This window comes from Corythoichthys intestinalis, chromosome 19, assembly GCF_030265065.1.
Source record: "Corythoichthys intestinalis isolate RoL2023-P3 chromosome 19, ASM3026506v1, whole genome shotgun sequence".
In the NCBI taxonomy this organism is placed as follows: domain Eukaryota; kingdom Metazoa; phylum Chordata; class Actinopteri; order Syngnathiformes; family Syngnathidae; genus Corythoichthys; species Corythoichthys intestinalis.
In genome coordinates this window covers 19,738,631-19,752,669 of record NC_080413.1, presented here as the reverse complement: position 1 = coordinate 19,752,669, position 14,039 = coordinate 19,738,631, and the positions used below count along the sequence as shown (strand labels likewise).

Genomic DNA, 14,039 nt, shown 5'->3' with positions numbered 1-14,039 from the left:
ATCGGTACATTCATTTTATCAATTGACCTTTTTAATTGATAATTTCACCAAAAAAAAAAAAAACACTAACAAACTACCTTCAAGTCAAACTGAATTGCGAGCTGAAGTGCCAAGAAGTGCAGCCATCGAGACATAATAGAAATTGCCAAAAGTGCTACATACAATTCTAACAAAAGTCACTGTTAAATTTTAGTAATCATGATGTAGCTGAAGATATTGATTGTTCTTTGATTGCACCAGGTTATATGTTACAATATTACTAAAAAAATCATACTATTTTAAGAATTGAGTTTTATTTTTGTTTCATATTGTACGCTTTATAGACCGTTGTAAGATTAGTCACCAATTTGTAAGGGCATACGTCACTATTTGTAAGATTGCCAACGGCCTCGGGTTGACAGGTATGATAAAAGGCCAAATGAACCTGTCCAATTTTTTTGTACAAACTATACATTTAGTAGAACCTAATACTATTAGTAGCTGTCATTTATTCCTTAAACCTTCCCCAAGAACTCCACTTTGCTACTTGATGTCTTATTTTCTTTTTGGAAAATTATACATGGGAGGGAGACCAAAAATGAAGGAATAATGGCCCATGCCTATCAATACAGGATTTAAAGACAATTCACTAGTGATGAAAAAAAGAGGGGGGCATGGAACATCACTACTCCCCCGACTCTCAACATCAAGACATCAAAGATGGAGGGGCGGCCATTCCCCCTATTGAATGAGTGGGAGGACTCCTCCTGCAGTCATTTACATCTCATTAGGCCATAACTACCTTTTAACTGTGTTGTCTTTAAACACACGCACAAAGACATGCTCTGGATTACAACTAAGTACATGCATACATTTGCTTAAAAAAAAAAAAAAAAACATGAAGCATACACAATTTGAACAAAATTTAAATCCCAGTAGAAACAAAAGTGATAGTGATTTTCTTCAGTAAAGAGATTTTTAGGGCTCTCTAACAAATGTCAAATTAAATTTGATTCAAAATAATTGCATTTTGATTTGTAGGACAGGCAGTTCTGAAGCAAATTAACTAATGAATGACATTTACGTTAGCAACTGTAGAAAATGAGTCTTTTAATACCGCAAAAATGTACTGAGAACAGGAGGAGAGAATCACTCGTCACACAGACAAATGGGTCCTTTGCCCACTGATGGCTAAACGCTGTTAGGACAGCCATTTTCGCTGACCGCTGACTTCCTGTACTAGTCTGGCTTCAGCAAATCACCAGCGATATCATCACAACAGCAGCAACAACACCGCTTCCTGTCAACACAAACATCTGACTCCAAATTTATAGCTTTGGTTTCCTCCTTCTCACCTCTCAAGTAAATAACGTTGCCGCCAAGCAGCCTCTCTTCTCACACCCTCAACCCGGTACTCGTAAGTCAAGCTAATCTGACTGGAACGAACGGACAAGACGACGCATGTTCTCAGGAAACCTAACGTTCTATTTTCCCTCGTCTCCAAACTGCACACTGATGATGTCAGGTATGATATATCGACCCGGCTGGCTGGGAACCCAACCCTGGAGGTGGAATGCATTGAGCCGCGTAAATACATGCACACACAAACACACACTCGGAAGGCCTCCCCCGCCAGAGGTGTTGAAATGCTTGTAAGTCTTGAAATGCCAGTTGAGACGTTGAGGTCCCCTTTCACACACACACAAACGCACGCACACAGCGAGCAACCGGAGAAGAAAGCTGACGAATGGAAGTGTTGAAACATATTAACCATCTCCTTTTGTGAGCAGACAAACATTTAGTCTGGCTAATGACCCCTAAGGTTCAAAACAAATGCAAGCGGTAAAGATAGGTAGAGAAAGGAGAGGACGACCGCTAAAAAGAGTCCAGTGACCTGCAGGAGGTTTTACAGGGTTCACTGGGACCAAGAACTTACCGTAATTTCCCGAATATCAGGCGCACCTATGTATAATGCGCACCCCAAATTTACTTGTAAAATCTAGGGAAAATGATTGTACCCGTTTATAACGCGCACCATGTTAGCACCAATAAATAGAAGAATACAAGAAAACAGAGCTCGTGTACAGATACAGAAATGTCATTTTACTGAATGGTGAAACACAGCACAAGCATAGCATATTGGTAGTTCAAAACATTACCATAAACTGACAATATTTACAGTAATAATATGATTTGACAACTTCTCCAACTTACCAGAATCTAGGAGAAAACAAAACGGATGTGACTTTTCTTTTAAAGGCTGCTGTATAACTTGCTCGTTTCATCATGATGAATAAATATTTCTTCCATGGATTGATACGGTAAAATGAAAGTGAGAACGTAAGTCGGAAATCCGAGAGCGCTCATCGCTGTCGACACGACGGTAACAATAGGAACTATTGTTAACTGGGTTTGAGTTTCCCGAGGGACAGATATAGTTGACGGACACACACAGGAAGTCTGTGTTGTTACGTTTGTTATGGTCCGAGTTGCGGAGCTGCAATAAACGTCGACTCAAATAAGTTCCAGAAACTAAATTCTGTCTTTTACGAAGAGTGAAAAAAAGCAGAATTTAACACAGACGAAATCATTCGGCCGATCAGAGTAAAGTATTACCGAAACAAAATGGTGACGTCATGTACCGTAATGGTCGGCAACGGATCACCGCATATGTTTCTTCAACACAACGTGGCCGTGTCAATAAAAAAAAAAAAAAAATCGGTTTATACATATATATATAAGGGCTGTCAAAATTATCGCGTTAACGGGCGGTAATTAATTTTTTTAATTAATCACGTTAAAATATTTGATGCAATTAACGCACATGCCCCGCTCAGATTAAAATGACAGCACAGTGAAATGTGTACTTGTTGTGTTTTTCGGAGTTTTGTCGCCCTCTGCTGGCACGACTGATTTTATAGGCTTCAGCACCCATGAGCATTGTGTAAGTAATTATTGGCATCAAAAATGGCGGGCTACTAGTTTATTTTTTGATTGAAAATTTTACAAATTTTATTAAAACGAAAACATTAAGAGGGGTTTTAACATAAAATTTCTATAACTTGTACTAACTTTTATCTTTTAAGAACTACAAGTCTTTCTATACAGGGATCGCTTTAACAGAAAGTTAATAATGGTAATGCCATCTTGTTGATTTATTGTTATAATAAACAAATACAGTACTTATGTACTGTATGTTGAATGTATATATCCATCTTGTGTCTTATCTTTCCATTCCAACAATAATTTACAGAAAAATATTGCATATTTTATAGATGGTTTGAATTGCGATTAATTACGATTAATTAATTTCTAAGCTGTAATTAACTCGATTAAAAATTTTAATCGTTTGACACCCCTAATACATACATATATATATATATATATATATGTATGTATATTTCTGTCTCCATCCATGTACCCGTTTATAATGCGCACCATGATTTTACAAGTTGATTTTGGGGAAAAAAAGTGCACGTTATATTCGGGAAATCACGGTACTTGGTCCTTACTTGATCAGACTAATAACAATAACACCAAGAACTGAAAGTAATACTGGTGATGAAGTGGCACCTATTGAGAAGAATCTCTGTTTTGGTGACCAAATAAAAACTCAAAACTAAATATTGTCATCTACATTTTTGAAATTTTGAAACAACAGATTTGACTTCAAATTGTGACATTGAGTTTTAGCCAATTTTGGCCAGTTATAATCAAGAAGAAAGTCACGAGTCTCAAAGGCACACTGACAACAAATCCAAACCAATTTGCTACTAAGTCCACACCAGACATGTGCCGGTTACCAGTTTCAAGGTATGCGGTGGTATGAAAATGTCACAGTTTCAAAACCACACAAATTTTCCGTCATACCATTCCTACAGTTTTAGCTTTTTTTATGTCCCAATGGTAGAAATCCCTTGCTTGCAGCTACAGGGCTTACCTCTCCGCCTCCGCCTCCGGTTGTTGCTCTGAGAGTCAGCTGTGATACACGATGGCTGGAGGAGGTGAAACACCTGAACTTTTTCCCTATTAAAGAAAACAAAGTTGTTGGTATGGGAATACTATAGCTACAAAAAAAGTTACAGACAGCCGAAGCTTAGAGGAAAAGGGCGAACAGACATATAAAACATGTTTGAAGAGGGTGGCTGCCAGAGGAGGAAATACCACCACTATGATTTTGCATTTATGTGACCACCAATTGCTTTTTACAAAATTAAAGACTAGGAAACACTGTTATGAACGTTTCCAACCAGCTACGAGAGTTAACTCCAGCGTGTATAGTGTGTCTAGCGGTGGCAAAACAAATATGGAAATTGGACAATAATTCAATTTTTTTGTTCTGGTGATAATAATGTTGAGCTGTGGCTGAGGGTTTAGGCTCACCCAAAGGACTGCATTTATTTTAATTTTATTTACAATATTTCATTATACTTATGTTCCAATTGTTTTGAAAAATAAAAATCCTTTTATATGGAAAACATTTTTGTTTTTTTTTAAGCCAGACATCTCAAAACAATACATTTTAGAGCTGTAATTGCAATACCGAGATACCGTGAATTTTTTGCTTAAGGTTATCATAGGGCTGGGCGATATGGCCTAAAGTACGTATCACGGTAAATTGAGCAGATTTACCTTGATAATGATAAATGACGATAAATTTGCCCAAGCGGACTGTTATATAATTTGAAAATCGGAATCAACGAAATGAAATACAAATTAACCGTTTCTCGATTATTTGCTTACCAGCTTTCAATTTAAGAATTGTATATGCAATCTAAACATGAACTAACTCGCGCTAGCTTATCCACTCGAGAGCCCTGAAACTAACAAATTACGGACTAACTGAATTTGTCGAAATCAACTCCATCAGCTAACTAAACCCCTGCTAACTTGAAGATTAAGCCTAATGTAAAAAATCCTGAACTTCCGCTTTAAAGCTATATTGCTCTTATGCCAATGAAACATTTAAGATTTCTATGATGGCAGTAATGACACAGAATAAAGCAAGCACATACAGAAAAATAGCTGTGGCCATTAAACGGTCATATTATAGGATTCACTGATGGATTATAGTTTATGCAGAATGCTTTACACTCATAGCTTTTATGATGGTATCAGAGACATCACACACAGAGAGATACAAAATAACGCGACATACTGATTGCTGGGTGCAGTCCGTGCCCAATCCACTCATTAAGTTCAGCCTTTTCGACAAGGTTAGGGCCATTATCTGACTCATCACGTTCATTTGTAGCGTTAGCCGCTAGCTTTAGCCTGTGGCCTGGCTACCAGTAGAAAGCGCTGAAAGCACCCTCTCCTGAAATCGTGAGAACCAGGGAGGACAGCGGGTGAAAGCCAGTCTGGAGGCCACCAAGAGTCTTAATGTCAGGTGAAAGTTTGGCAAAGCATTAGGCGTTAGCGTTAGCCTATCTGGCTGTTGTTGGTTTGAGTTCTTAAAGGGGAATGAACATAGCCGCACAACACAGAGTCAAAGCATGATGAAAAGATTATATTTTCTTGTTTTATTGAATTAGCGAATTTACCGATATGGTTAAAATTACATCGGTTATCATAAAGAATTTCGGTAACGGTAAATTTTCGGTATCCCGCCCGGCTCAAGGTTATCATACCGTCAGAATTTCATACTGGCACATGCCCAGTCCACGCTTGCTCATATCTACAGCTGTAACTGTTTTTATAGGCTGAAGGCCTGTCAAGTTGAGGCTCATGTTGTTGTTGGGGGTGTGTACGCTATCATTTTTATCTATTCCTCTGTTATCCGTGGATGGATCACAATGAAATTTGGTGGGTATATTTTACGTCTGTATAAGCATGGATCAGTACCCATTTTTAATTTTTATTTTTTGGTATGCGGGTTGATTAATTAATTGCTGGCTTATTGTTGCCATTAAAGGGCATGCGCTCACTTCTGCACAGCCAGCCTTCAGCCTATAATAGCACATTTGTGCTTCTTTTTAAAAAAAATATGAAATGAAAATCAACTGCACAACAATGGCAAATACCTGACATCTACATCAAAATTTAGGGAAAAAACTATCCTTTAACTTATTATTTAATTTTTAATTATCTCCAAAAAACATTGTTAAAAAGTGGCCACATTTTTCTGCTTTCAGGTAATCTCTTTGGGTATATCGAACATTTTTTTTTCATTGCACAGTGATGAAATACAGAAAAAAAAAACTCAGCTATCAGCAACCCAGAACTCATTAATTGTGTAAATTTAAAGCTAAAATGTACAATTTTAGCTTCGACATCATGACTGGTTTAGTGTTTATCAACATTCTTTCTCATGATCGAGCGATAAAACCTCAATTTTTGTTTAGATTTCTCTTCACCTATCTATTGTTGTTCATCACAAAAAACAACAGCTATTTCACCTTCTTCCTTTCAGACCCACATCAACTTTCTCCCCCATGTTGGTTTTCACACGGTCAGTATCACGATTATGCGTTATCTGCATTTTTTAATCAACCAGCTGCTCAAAGTCCTCAACATATGCCAAACGATTAAGTAAAATACAAACAAGTTTGGAAACATTAGATTTTTCAAATGGACTAATTTAATGCCACCTGATTTAGACACATTGAGAGCATAAATGCAACTAGATAGTACAGTTGAACATCTTCAGCCTCTCGGAAACAGACGACAGATCAACACATTGATTGTTTAAGCATGTCTTTGCCTATTAGAGCGCATTTAACAGCCTGTGACTATGCTGTCTGTTTGACTGACCCCCACATCAACATCAGTCAAAACGGGTTTCCGTTGTGTGATTCATGAGCCTACAAACTTGCCAAAGTCTCTGCTTTCTACAAACAGCAACAACAGGTCAGTAAAGCTGTCAAAGTAAACGTAGATTTACATGCCACTTTAAACAATTGGACTAAAATGTTTTCTTGTGGGCTGACTTTGGGGGGAAACAATATTGCACATGTGAGATGGTGCATTGACAACCAACTGAATGGTTCCTGTTGCTGGCGCCCTTGTTGTGAATTCATCAATGATATTGATTTCCAGTTGATCGTCAGGCTTTCTAATGATGTTCACCTTCTGGGCCACGCTTGATTGATTCGTGGTCACGAGTTGATCGATAACTGGTAATGTGATCCATGAAACAGCAATGCACAATTACCGAGCATTTTACGCTTCAATGGGAAGGACCGAGGTCAGGGATTGATCGATTTAATGAATAAATAAACAGTACACCTGAATAAATGCATATACAATTATAAAGTAAAACTATATTGTGAATGTTGAAAAAAAAAAAAAAACATTTGAAACAAGATTAGGTAGTCCATCTTTGTCATGGTTTGAAGTTGGATTGGAAAACCAGCCAAGAGGGCTGTCTTATTTTGTTAGCATGTTAGTTGTGTAGGGTGCTTTAACAAAATCTGCTATGTCACAAGATATATGTACAACATCAAAAACATTTTTGGCTCGATTTATTGGGTTTTATTTCAATCATTGTATGATTGATGAATATTTAACACTGTCAAGTCCTATTTACCACAGTGTTTTAATTATAAGGCGGAAATCACAGAAAAGACTGAAAAAGCAGTTTCTGCTATTGCACCCCTTTTTAAAATGAACTGCTGTATTTTAAGCCAAAAGAACTGTTGTGTTTGATAGAACAATATGTCTATATGCTGCCATAGCAGATTCATGGCGCATTAGTGTCAGGGAGCGCGGGCGGGCAAGGTGGACCCAAATGCAGGGAAATGGAGGCGAGGCAGATAACGGTGCAAAAATGATTTAATTACAGCCGACAAAAAACAAAGTACAAAACAAAGGCTGTGGTAATCCGAAGATAGCATTGAGGCAAACAAAACTGTCACTAACAAAAGACTGCTTTTCAAAACTTTACACGGAACACGAGGGCTTGGATAAACGGGAATAATGCTGACCAGAACATGGACATTGACATAGACTTTGACGTTGACAATGACGCAACCAGGAGTGACAAGAAACTGGGTGCTTATATACACACACGCAGACAAGGGGTAACAAGAGAACGAGGAACAGCTGGGTAACACAGTAGGATGCAGATTGCAGGATACACTAGGAGAAGGCACAACAGGTGAAATCAATGGGCAATCACAGGGACAGGTCACACTAGGAGAAAACCAACACAAAACCTAACAATTAGGCCCCCGAACTATTTTTAATTTGCCAGTTTTACCCTGCAAACCCCCGTTTACAGACGTCGCGCAACCGTTTTTGTTTCAACCCAGCCATGAAAACAAGGTAAGTAATTATATTTATTATTCAAAATGTCTGTCATTTTTAGCTTAGATTCATTAATTGATGTCTAATATTTTGTTTAAAAAAAACTTTTAACAATTCACTAGCATATTTTAAACTTTTAAACAAATAAAGTCACAATGAAAAAATTGGCATCTGTAAAAAAGTCACGGATATCTACCTAATAACTCTCGCTAAATTGTATTTTTTTTTGTTACTGTCGCATTTTCCCCGATAAGTTAGATCATAAATAATTGATCCAAACAAAGAAAAGAAAAAAAAACGTTTAAAAGGGTAAATATATGAAAAAGACAATCTCGACCACTCTTTGATGTCTGCGATTTATGCATCGCGACCCTTGTTATATTACCATGTTTCACCCATAAAATCCCCAAAAAAATCCAGCTGTGGCCATTCACAGCTGTGTCTTGACACTCAGTGATACATGCAACACTGAGTTTTTTGATCGAAACAAGGTAAGTACGCGATAATATCTCGTTAATGTAGTGGCGTCTGTAATTCTGCTCTCACATGCTCTCACCTCCAGATAGGGTTTTGCTGTTTAAAAAACATTTTTTTTCCCTTTTTTTTTTTTTTTTAAATGCCCTCCTGTCCAAAATATTTCTTCACCCAGAAAATTGAGATTTTAAACTTTCCAATGATGTATGACACATGCATATCGGACAATTTTGAAATTTGGCCAAATTGGGGGTCTCAGAGCAGAACTTCAAGTCGCCTGAGTGTTTTCCGTCATAAACCTGTACCTTCTTCTTATGACAAGTTTCATGCATTGACTGTACACAAATGTGTGTGATTAGCCACTGATAATGTTTTTTTATCTTGAGAAAAAAAACCTTTCACCACTGTGGACCTGTATTTGATACAGTGACTTGTTGCTTAAATTACTTTGCACCCAAGAGACTCTTTGTTCCAGCAACAACAAAAAACAAATGGAAACACACTGCAAAGACAATTTTTAAGTAAACAAACAAACAAAAAAGATCCTTGGTAATTCACGGTGTTAAGAAAATGACACAAGCTAATCAAAAATTCAACAAAAGACGACAAAACAAAGCATATTAACAAATAAACTCAAATATACAACCAGCTTTTCTCAGCTCTATGTTGCTAACCAAAAAAGCAGCACCAATTGACTCACATAGTCAGCCTCTATTTGGGTGATATACAACTTTTTTTCTTGTGGTTTACACTCATGATATGCACTCAGGGAAAGTTAAATATTTATTTAAAAAATAAAAAATAAAAAATAAATTTAAAAAAAGGCTTTAATGCGGTTGTTCGCTTCCCCAAAATTATCTGTGTGGTTTACAGTATATATTTTGCACCTGAGTCATATGTTTTCCTCCTTCAAGTGCGACACACTATTACAAACTTGGGATACGAACTTTGTGTGCAAAGCAACGGAGACAAAAAGATACGCTGTTGTTTTCTTGGCCATGCCTAATCAAGTAACCAATCCTTACGAATGCAAACGGCTCGTTACTTGAAGTCATCACAAAAGGAGGGGGAAAACATGAGAATGTTGGGCTGATTTAGTTTGCTTTGAGATGTTAATTTCTTGATTCTCTGTTCACAGTAGGGTTCTGCCCTTTTGAGTAGCAAAATACCAAAGTGAGTACACCTAAAAGCCCTGCCAGATTGGGCTATGTTGTTGTGACTTGGTTATTCTAATGCCCCTTTCCCACTGAAACTAGTGGGTCAACGCGCGTTTTTTCCAAGCCGATGCAACCCACTAGCAATTGGCATTTGGCACCTTTCCCATTGACAAAAAAAAAAAAAAAAAAAAAAAAAAAAAAAAAAAAAAAAAAAAAAAAAAGCAGTGTCTTTTTTTTTTTTTTTTTCCACCTGTCTAACCCCCCACTCCTCCTCAGCCGTGTGTAAGGTTACATGACGTCACCAAGCTAAGATGCGCGTTGACAAGTGCGACCGAATTCATTCAGTTCAAGGAAGTAAACAATGCAGAGCAACATGGAAGCTTCCTTTCCGTTTGTGTTCTCTATTTTCATGCTGTTTACTGCCCTCAAAATGTTCGAAATGCAGCAAAGGATCAACACTTTGCTTGTGCTGAGGCAACGTAGGCGACGTGAATTTTGGTTTGGTGCGCTACTGGCTCCTTCTTCTTCTACTAGCTTTGTTGCGAGCATCGACGTAACTACAGTTGTGGGGCGTGTTAAATGGGAGGCAACTGGCACGTTGTTATGACGCATCAAGTAAGAGCCTACGTCACCACGTAGATTAGGGTGTTGACTGTTGACCCGGGGTTTTGCTTTTACACTGCATGACGATCAGAGCCGAGGTTATTTTAACACGGGTCGCTTGGCGTGTTGATTGACATGGGTCAAGGCGGGTCGCTGCACCTTTCCCACTGCCACCAAAAGCCGATTGTTAGTGGGTTGACATGGGTTTTTTTGGCCAGTGGGAAAGGGGTATGAGGGGCAGTTTACATGGCGACTCTGCGACACAAAGACGCAATGACTGAGTAGCGGACTCGCCTCGCGTGCATCTGGTGTCGGCGAAGACGAAAAATTCTGAATCCTGCCTGCAAAGTGGAAGAATCCGATTGCATGCATATCAAAGGCTCCTGCGGTGCGAGACCGGTGCTACTAAACATTAAAAACAGCAAATGTGGCGGAATGTCGACTTTAATTTACTGTTTTCATAATATTTTTAAATTAAATATGTTGAATGTTTCAATTTTTGTGCCTTTTTTAACAAAAGAAAAATGCCATTGCTTCGAGTGGGCGGGCATATTTTTTTCCGGGCTGAGGGAGCTTGGTGGGGTCAAAGTGCATCATTCTCAGTCGCCCTGTAAATCTGCACTGCCTCCTAGGGCCTGGCATGAATACTACATCGTTTTCATGCGGAATTGCAACATTGTTCTAATGGAAACACAAATTTGAAATTTTTCGTATTCTCAGAGAGTTACCATGTAAACAGCCCCTTAGTCTGTGTAGTTCTAGAAGCTGATTGTTTCCAAAAAGTAAAGTCAAATTTCCAACAGTACATTTTTCAAGCATTCCCCTTCAAAACTTGATACGAATCTATCACGCCTTCATGCTATTTAAACAAAACAACTTGTCCTATCTATACGTTCATTTCCGCAAAGTGACGGGAAACGTCAAGATGCGCTTATCTGCTCATCTTCATGAAATTTCCCACATACAACACCCTGCAGAACGGAATGCCTGGGTGCCGGTCGCGTGAAATAACTTGATGCATTCTACACGTGCACCGGCAGCTCCACCGCAAGGCGTCACATGGATCTTTGTAGACAAGGTTCAGTTAAAGCTGACGTGCGGAATCAACGTTTAAAAGGTAGCTGGCAACAAAAGTCGTTTTCAAGTCTGTTTCTTTGAGGTAACAAGAACACGAAGGCCTCCAGGCAATCCTCCAAGTGTGCCTAACGGCGCTCTTACATGACGCTGTGTGTGACTCATCGGATGTGCCGTTTGATTGAACCGGTAGACCTGGAGTATTAACAAGGTTTGCGGGCATGATCGAACAAGACAGATTCCACTTTTCGTTCACGTCATAAAAACGATATCAAATCAATCATACGTGTTCTGAAAGACTAGAACATTCCTTAACAAAAGCACAAACAGTGGGTGAAAATTTTTAACATGGGCAAACATGATCTTTGATCACATTTGTCATGTTAGTTTATATAGTGGGAAAAACATTTCACTGGAATCATTCACAGAGGAACTAATTTATGAATTCCTTAGAGCTTTGTTGGGACTCGCAAACTGTCTGATGAAGTTATTTTGGAGCCTTATCGGAAAAGAAATAACGACTTACTTTGAACATGAATTATCGTCAACAGGGAAATTAATGTGCTACACAAGGGGAAAATGTCAAGCATTTTTGAGAATGCATGACAGAACATAACCATCACAAATTTGTCTCTCCTTTGAGCAGTGGATCAAAGATGTACACACTAGAGTGTGCTGGACATCGCTCATCAATCATGATTTAAAAAAAAAAAAAAAAAAAAAAGTCTGATGACAACAAACTGCAACAATATACAAGGCGGGCAAATCAAAGGCGCCATCTTGGGAGGGGAAAAAATCAGTATTGGAATGTGTTCTTTTAAAGGTCATGTACTTAATGCAGCCGTATGTATGTTATTAGACAAAGCAGAACAAGGAATAAACTTTGATGAGAATCTGTCCCCCAAAAAACAAAACACTTGCTAATGAATAAATAAATGCATCTTTTGTTCCATTAAGTATCCAGGGAATAATTAGACTTTTTCCGAACTACTTAATTCCATAACTTGATTTTCAAAGCTTATGACCAAGCAATTTCATGTAATGTCCTGAATAAAAGCATTAAAGCTCTAAGTAAGTAAATCTCTGATATGTTCCCAGTTTTAAATAACTTTGAAATACGTCATTCATTACCAATGTTTTTGTGTTGTTAATCCGTTTGATTGACCTCTTTGGCAGAGGTAACAAAGGTTCCTTTTAGCTTCAGCAAGTAATACTAACTCCACAATGGCGCAAATGTATGTTTTCATTACACAACAATAATTCATCACAAGTGTAGATCAACTGAATTGCTCTGATAATTTTTCTCGGTCATGGCCTGTCACTTTCTGTGAGGCAGAATTCAAGGTTACTGGAAGTAAATTAAAAAACAGCTATGACTACTAATAACTGCACAAGAGAGACATTTCAAATAACCAACCTAATAACACACTAACATAATAAAGGTGTGCGCCTACGTCACTGCGGTGGCTTGACTTTGCAGCATCCACTGTGAGTGACTTATGAATCTTTTATCATAACTGTCCTAATTGCTTAACCATCCATGTGGTAGTCCAGAAGGGAATGAGCGGGCAGAGGGGGGTACATCACGGTTGTTATTAAAAACAACAAGAGATGCCCCCTGCCCCTGTACCTCCTCCTTGTTTGATTATAAATGCATTCAAACTCACACAAAAAACTGGAGGCTGAGTGGTCCAACCACTTCTAATTGTGGGTTTTACTTTTTCTATGGATTTCCACCACTAACAAGATTATCTCTATCAACGTCTTGATTACATTACTTATCATCTTCTAAGAATGTTAAATGCTGTGCGCTGCCTGATCCGTTAAATGTTTGATGTTTTTGTTTCACATAAGAGACTCCTGTCACTGCTAGAGTATCGAAACTGAACAGGAGTTTGAGAAATATGAAGACAAAAGCCTGTGGGGAGTTTTCCCACTCCTTTAACCGTCTTTCCCGGTCCCAGGAAACTCCCTGCTACTTCTCCTTGGTAAAGACAACAGCTGCACATTCTCACTTTTCAATGTCTGTTTGAACTCAACCCTAAAACAAACAACCGGAAAAAAAAAAGTTCACCTCTAGCATTAACGCTACCTCAGCAGACACTATTTTGCGGTATATTGCTGGTATGGATCTGCGATATAATCCTGCATTCTGCTGAAGTCATCTCCAATTGTTTGACGGGGAAAACAGGAGGAAGTCACTTCTCCTCCTCCTCCTCACAGCTGGCCTTCAAATCGAAGCCATTGTGTAAACGTTGCCCTATGTCAATATCAGGCTGTGTGCCTATGTGTGTGTGTGTGTGTGAGTGTGCCCATTCACATAATTACAAATGCAGCCTTCCGCTTAAACTGTCATTTAAAAAGTGGGCAATAGAAATGACTCCAGGCTACAACCACCGCTTGCTATTGCATAACACCTCATCCCGGAGACAAGTGAACGCACTGCTGCCTACTACCAGAGTTGTGTAGTAACGTGTTACATGTACTCCATTACATTTACTTGAG

General features: G+C 38.5%; 1 long non-coding RNA gene across 1 annotated transcript in view; it reads right to left on the bottom strand.

Annotated features, from left to right (window-relative positions):
* LOC130907485 (uncharacterized) overlaps nt 1-4,009 on the bottom strand; it is a 145,963-nt gene extending 141,954 nt beyond the window's left edge. The window contains exon 1 of the long non-coding RNA XR_009061485.1: nt 3,920-4,009. This is a non-coding gene — a long non-coding RNA (uncharacterized LOC130907485). The remainder of the gene's footprint in view (nt 1-3,919) is intronic.
* Nucleotides 4,010-14,039: the final 10,030 nt, after the last annotated feature.